The sequence below is a fragment of the Marmota monax genome, unplaced genomic scaffold (genome assembly GCF_021218885.2).
Source record: "Marmota monax isolate L192 unplaced genomic scaffold, Marmota_monax_Labrador192_F-V1.1 WCK01_AAM20220418_F8-fsc00026, whole genome shotgun sequence".
Lineage (NCBI taxonomy): Eukaryota > Metazoa > Chordata > Mammalia > Rodentia > Sciuridae > Marmota > Marmota monax.
In genome coordinates this window covers 5294888-5301422 of record NW_026693108.1, presented here as the reverse complement: position 1 = coordinate 5301422, position 6535 = coordinate 5294888, and the positions used below count along the sequence as shown (strand labels likewise).

General features: G+C 37.9%; 1 long non-coding RNA gene across 1 annotated transcript; it reads right to left on the bottom strand.

The window, feature by feature from the left end:
- Positions 1–2956: 2956 nt before the first annotated feature.
- On the bottom strand, positions 2957–6084 carry LOC124099625 (uncharacterized). The gene is made up of 3 exons (XR_006854021.1): positions 5790–6084; positions 5073–5207; positions 2957–3135 (listed from the first exon to the last, which is right to left on the bottom strand). It is a non-coding gene; the product is annotated as an uncharacterized LOC124099625 (long non-coding RNA).
- Between the last annotated feature and the right edge of the window lie 451 nt (positions 6085–6535).

Here is a 6535-nt window from a genome sequence, read left to right as displayed (position 1 = left end):
TAGAAATAAATCTCTTTAGTTTAATTTTTATTTGGTTAAGTTTGATTAGAATATTAGTTTTCATTACATTAAAAAATGAAAACAGTGGCAACATACTACATTTTAAAAATAAGGCCTGTTTGCAATAAATCCTGTCAAAAAATTTTTTAGAAGACTTCAGGCATTTTGCATCCCATTTGTTTATTTATTTAACCTTTGGAATTTTACAATTAGAAAACATCATTTTGTGGAGGAGTCCATCTCCTATAAAGCAATCAGGACAAATGACCACTTTCAGGGGACATTCCATCACTCTCCTCCAGGGACCCTCACAGTGTCTCCGTGGTCATCTGTGTTCCCTCCAAACCTCACCTGCTTTGCTACAATGTCACACCCAAGTCCAGGTTCCTAGTTTATCCTTCTGATGAGGCAGACGGCCATGAGTTGTAGAGCACTCTAAAGCTACAAGACCACATGGCTCACAGCATGGTAAAGGCTTTGGCTGTATGAAGGTGCGAGTTTTATTTGGGAGCAGAATGGCATAACCCAAAACATCTAAACCACCTTGACCACTGATGTGTTACAGCCTACTGGAATGGTCAGTATTGACCATTGATGAGAACAGGTAGTGCCTTCAGTGGAAATTTGAGGCATGTTGGGAGGCTGGAATGAGTAACTTACACTAGTGGTCTTGACCCTTGAGAGGTTCCCAAGCATGCGCCTTTATCTTCCCCAACTGAATATGTGCAACTTTCTTCAACTTTTTAATGAATATTTTGATGTCTATCATGAGCTAAAAATAAGTAAATGACCTGCACTGACAAGAAATGGTTGTCTTCTTTAGTATAGGTAAAGAGCTCAATGTCCTCTGAAACCCTCATGTATTTCAAGGAAACCTAGATAAAATCATCTACTTAAGTAAGGTAGAGTTTATAAATTGGACTAATTTGCCAATAAGGTTTTAGAATAATAAAAATTCTAAAATCTAAAATTGATACAGAAACCAGTCTTCATAATGCTTACTGAAGTAAAATTATTTCACAGAGATACTCTAAACATGATGAATGCTGGAATTTTGAGTAGAAATTTGCTCTACTTGTAATTAAAGTCTACACATTGAGATCAGGAGCATCTTAGCAGTGTAGACTCTTCTTCCCTTCTATCTGAATTGTGTGCACTAGGTTTGGTGATTTTTCCAACCTAATCAGCTGGACTGCTCAGTCATGCCGGAACCAGAGTAGAAGGTCTACAACTAGTCTTGCATTTGCCCAGGAGGACAAGTTTAAGACAGCCAGTCCCTGGAGCTGGTCAGAGGTGTCAGGTTTTGGGGATAGGAATGCAGCTTTTAACTGTGCAGAAGGAAGAATGGTGTCTGCCGATACTACAGCATATGTTCTTAACACTGTGTTTCAGGAAATCTTTGTATTTATATAGGACAAAGGGTAAAAAACAAACAAACAAACAAAAAAGTGATGCTGGATGGGGAAAAAGTCCAAGATTTCATGTCATTTTGAGCATGTAAGTTTTGCTTGTATTTTTATAATTTAAAACTCATGAAAATACTTGACTATGGATAGACACTTTCAACTTTTTACAGAAGCAAATGTAACATTAGGTTTTACAATACAGTGATAAAATTATATCTTTATACAAAGCAGATATTAATGAAATAACAAGTCCTTTAGCAACCAAATCAAGGAATGAAGCGTTTCACATACATGAATTTTCCAAACAACTAAAATTTTCTTTTTAAAATGAAATAAACTTAGAAATAAAGCTTTAATCCTTTTTTTAGGTATTTTTTTAAGATAGCAATTTACAAGGGTATATGTGCTTCTCAGCCCCTAAAGTAGAAATACTGAACACTTTTTAATGGTTCTTGATGAGCGAGGCACCTTGACAGAGAATTTTCAATGCAATAACACTTTGGGTATGGTGAGTTTTGAAGTTTAGTGCACAAAGCAAGAACCTCAGAACTTCTCCACGTGTGTACTCTCAGGACCCCTTGGAAACTCACAAGCAGTACAGTGAGTACTGTGGTAATGTTAAAAAATCTGCATCTGTGACGAGCCTTCTACTTGATTCTAGTTCAGCGAGTCAGTGGGCTAGAATTCTAGTCCAGTCACACTTTAAGAAATCTTATCTTCTGGAACAGAAAATGACAATCACTGTAATTCTCTCCTCTCTCATTGTCAAGCTTTCTTTCTACATTCTGGCATGAATTATTCATTGAACCCTCACAACAACCAATAGAACTATGTTCACTGCCATTTTTCTGATTTGGAGCTGAGGGTCAGGATGACGTAGAAGCCTTACCAGGGCCGTCCAGGCACTAAGTGGTGAGCTGGAGTTCAGAACCAGAGTTTAGCCATCCTGCTGCACTGCAGGACCCAGAGATGCAGAGATGAACCTTTCCAGATGTTTTATAGGTACGCAGCTTCTGTGAGAACCGGGTCAGGTGGTCTGCGTGTCTGTGAAGGGTCACAGGTGTCAATGGGAGTCAGTGGTCTCCATCCAGTGTGGTGGGCCCTCGTGGAGCTAATGAGAAACGCTGCTGCTGAACTCACTTCCCTCCACTTCCTCATCCCCTGACCCTGGTCAGTTATGCCTCCGGAGACCAGGTTGCCATTTGTAACAGAAGTGGATCTGTAAGGTGAGCTACCAGGCAGGCTCTGAGCAGGATGAAAAAATAATTCCATCCAGTGAATCATTCTTCTACACATAATATATAATGCTGAGTTATGATAACATGAGCTTATTTTGAAAATTTTGGAAAAATAGAAAAGTATCAATGGGATGTGTGATACACAAATTAGAGAGAATACTCAATATTGGAATCTCTTTAAAATAATTTTATATATCTAAATATAATCATGCAAATATAGGTTTGTGTGTTATACAGAAATATGTAGGCATTATTTATACATTTGATGTTACAATCTATATTATATTATTTTGATTAGTTGTACTTATATAATATTTTAACATTTTATTTGCTCTTGAATTAGTATTGTTCAATAAGCATTTTCTCAGATTAGCAGTATTTTTTGAAAATACTTTTTATTCATTAAAATTAAAGACATGGGGCTGGAAAGTGTAGCAGAATGGTAAAGTGCTTCCATAGTACATGTGGATCCCTAGGTTCAATTCCTGGCACTGCAAAAAATAAAAACAAAAATAAATTACAGGCATAATTTTTTATCATGACTCTATTTGATTTTGCATTAAAATTAAAATTAATTTTTGCATCTGCATCTACATTTGATTTCTTGTTTCCTTTTTTAGCTCTTATAAATAGTGCAGGGAGAACCATCCCCGTGTGTAAATTTTTGTCCACAGTTTGCATTGTTTCTTTGAAACAGAGTGCTAGAAGGGGAGGCACTTTGTTGAAGAGGATTCCTTTTCTTAAGGAGCTTAACAAATATTTCCTAAATTGTCTCTCAGAACTGCTGTTCAACTTTACATGCCCATCACCAATGTACAGAGAGAAAACTTGACTTTACCATTAGACACAATGAATGTTAGCATTAAAAACAAATACTCAATCATTTAACAACTTAAAGAATATATCTGATTAATATTTTCTTTCATTACTACTGTTGCAAATTTTTTCCTACATATTTCTTGGTAATCTATTTTTCGTCTTGTGGGATTGTGTATAGATGTTTCTTCTTATATCTTTGAACCCATTATAGATTTTTATGTGTAAGTTTGGGCCACATTTTCTATAAATTTTGCAAAAGAACAGGTGTGAGACCTCTGGCTTTATGACAGCACTTTTGGGTGTTCAAGAGTGTTCTCATTTATTTCTGGGCTCTTTATGAAAAAGTGACTTCCATAAATGCATGCTATATTTTGTTCTGAATAATAACTGTAGGTTAGATTGGCATCTACTAAAATGATTGATTTTTCAGAATTTTTCACAGATATAGGGTTAAATTGGGGTTTCAGTTTCTTTTTATTTCAGCTGAGTATTTTCAGTTTCTACCTCTGATGTGCCAAAACCATGATCTCAATTTTTGAAATGAAAAATCAAGCTTTGAGAGGTATGACCAAGGTATCATCAGGTACTTGTCTTTAGAGATTTTACTTTTTCTATTGCATCAATTTCCTTATTCCTACAAATAGTAGTTCACATTATATGCTTTGACATTTCTGACAATTTAAATGTATGTTTTAACAGTATGACTTAACCTTTTATAAAAGCATCTTGCAAATTACTTTTAAATAACCATAGAAAAATTTTTAAAAAATATTCTCAGGTTTAAAGTTGCAGTAGAATAAGAAGGAAGAGTGGTTGGTTCAGACTGACTCTCAGAGGTTAAAATTATGCACTTTGAAACCTTACATTTAACTTTGTAATTAAAAACAATTTCTTTATTCAGAAAATGATATTTTACTCAGAATAAGAAACAGTCTAACCAAAGTCTATAATAACTAATAAAATTTTCACTGGTTCCAGTTTTACAAATTTATTTGAAACCTACGTGAATTGATTCTTATACTTAAAAAAAAGATATGAAATAAAGAAAACTTTTTTTTTTATTAAGGAGACCTATCAACATGTTAATATTGACCTCATTGGCTTTAAGATATTTAAATTTAAAATAACAAAAAATAGCAAAACAAAAGAACTTTAGGAAGAGAATAAATTCCTGATTACAAAAATCCCTAGGCAGCAGAATGGGTGGTAGGCAGGGATTTGGATAAATCTAGTTCTGACAAACATTGCCCAATATCTAGAAAATTCAAGGCCAAATAAGGATGGCACAGGAGTCCCAAGTGCCTGGTCAGTTTTCTTAAGGTGCACGTCACCGTCCATCCTCCAGAGCCTTCCTCCTTCTTCCTGCCTCTCCTTGAAGCTATGTCTGATTCTTTTGCAAGCCTTTGCTTTGCTCACCAATTGATGACCCTTGGCAGGATTCTGTGGGTGGCTGGGAGCATCTGTTCTCTGGTGTTTCCATTTCCCAGACAATGTACCTGACAGAGGAGAGCACTGCAGGGGCTGAGCTCAGAGATGGAGCTGCCCCAGGTGTGTGCTCATTTCTCATAGGCAATGAGGGACCCAGGGAGGGCAGGAGAGCAGGTCTTACCTTGTCTCTCAGGAGGAAACATCTTGTGACTGTTAGATCAGTCTCATTAGGTGAACTCAGCCAAGGGTGGGCCCCTTCTCCCTTGGACCCAGTCCTTCCTCTGATGCCAGGCCTATCACTCCAGCTGCCACTTTTCTAAGGAAGACATTTTTGGTGGGGAGGCAAGTGTAGGAAGATTCAAGTTAGCAGTATTGTTAACATGCAGATCCCAAGATCGTCTTTCTCCCACCAGAGCTGCACACCAAACCCTAATGGGTACTAAATGCAATGATAAATCATCATCATCTTCTTCTTTTTAAAAATAGCATCCACACTTGTTGTTTTAGCATAACGTGGCACCTATTTGGTATGTGGCTTTCTGCTTTGGATCTATGAAATTCACAGCCAAACATGTGACTCGTCTAATCACAGCTCATCTCGTCTCTTTGTGTGAAAGAAGGTGAAGGGTAGTGGGAGGTGAGTGGGTATTGAATGGCTGCCAGTGTGGTGAGAGCTGAGTGCATGTGTAGGGCTGCTGTGGCCCCTGGCCTCCCTTCCAGAGTCCAGAGCATTCAGTGCCACCTGCTCTCTCCTCTGTATGGAATCAGTGAAGCAGCTGGCCGGAGGGAATATCCATGAACATGGATTACCCCACTCCACCCCCAGGCAAAGAGGCAGGAAATAAGGAGGGATAATGCAGCAGGAATAAGGAAAAGAGAAAGGGGAAAGGAAACAGACCTGCTGTCATTTGGGGGTGGTCTGGGGTGGAGATACAAAGAGCATCTCAGGGCTGCTGGCCTGGACACCTCCATTTGTTCTCTGCTTCTTTCCCGTCTCCTCCAACCCCTCCTACTTCCTGCTACAAATGTGCTCCATGGGGGGCAGAAGACAGTCAGAATTTCTTTTCTTGCTAGCCCCCTCACCTCACTTTATTTTTGTTTGCATTCCTGTTAACTTCTCTACATATATATATTTAAATTAATTAATCAACAAATAATTCATTAGCTATACTTTGCTTTCTATCGTCCCTTAGCATATCTCCTGTTCTGATTCTGTGTGGCAATAGCTTCCTGGTGTGAGATGGGTCACTTCCTCCACAACTTCCCCTAGTGAGGCTGCTAGGGGAGGCTAACGTGGGTCTTAGGTTTAGTCAAGATGCTAATTTATTTCAATATGTTAAAGAACATTAAAGAATGCATGAGATATTTACATTAAAACCAGCAACAGGAGTTTAAGATGAATACATACTGAAGTATAGAAATGAGCAGCTCAGCCACTTAGTACAGGGAAGGGAAATCTGAATGATTTTGGTGAAAATACAAACTTCAACCACTATAAATATATAATCTTCACTGTCTCTGAGCAAAGTTCTGCTCAGGCATCAGGGCCGATTGCTCAGCTTCATGTAAATAACATTTGCTTTTTGCCCACTGCAGTGTTTATAATGTGCTGAGCAGTACCAAAGATGGAAAATCTTGGTGGCA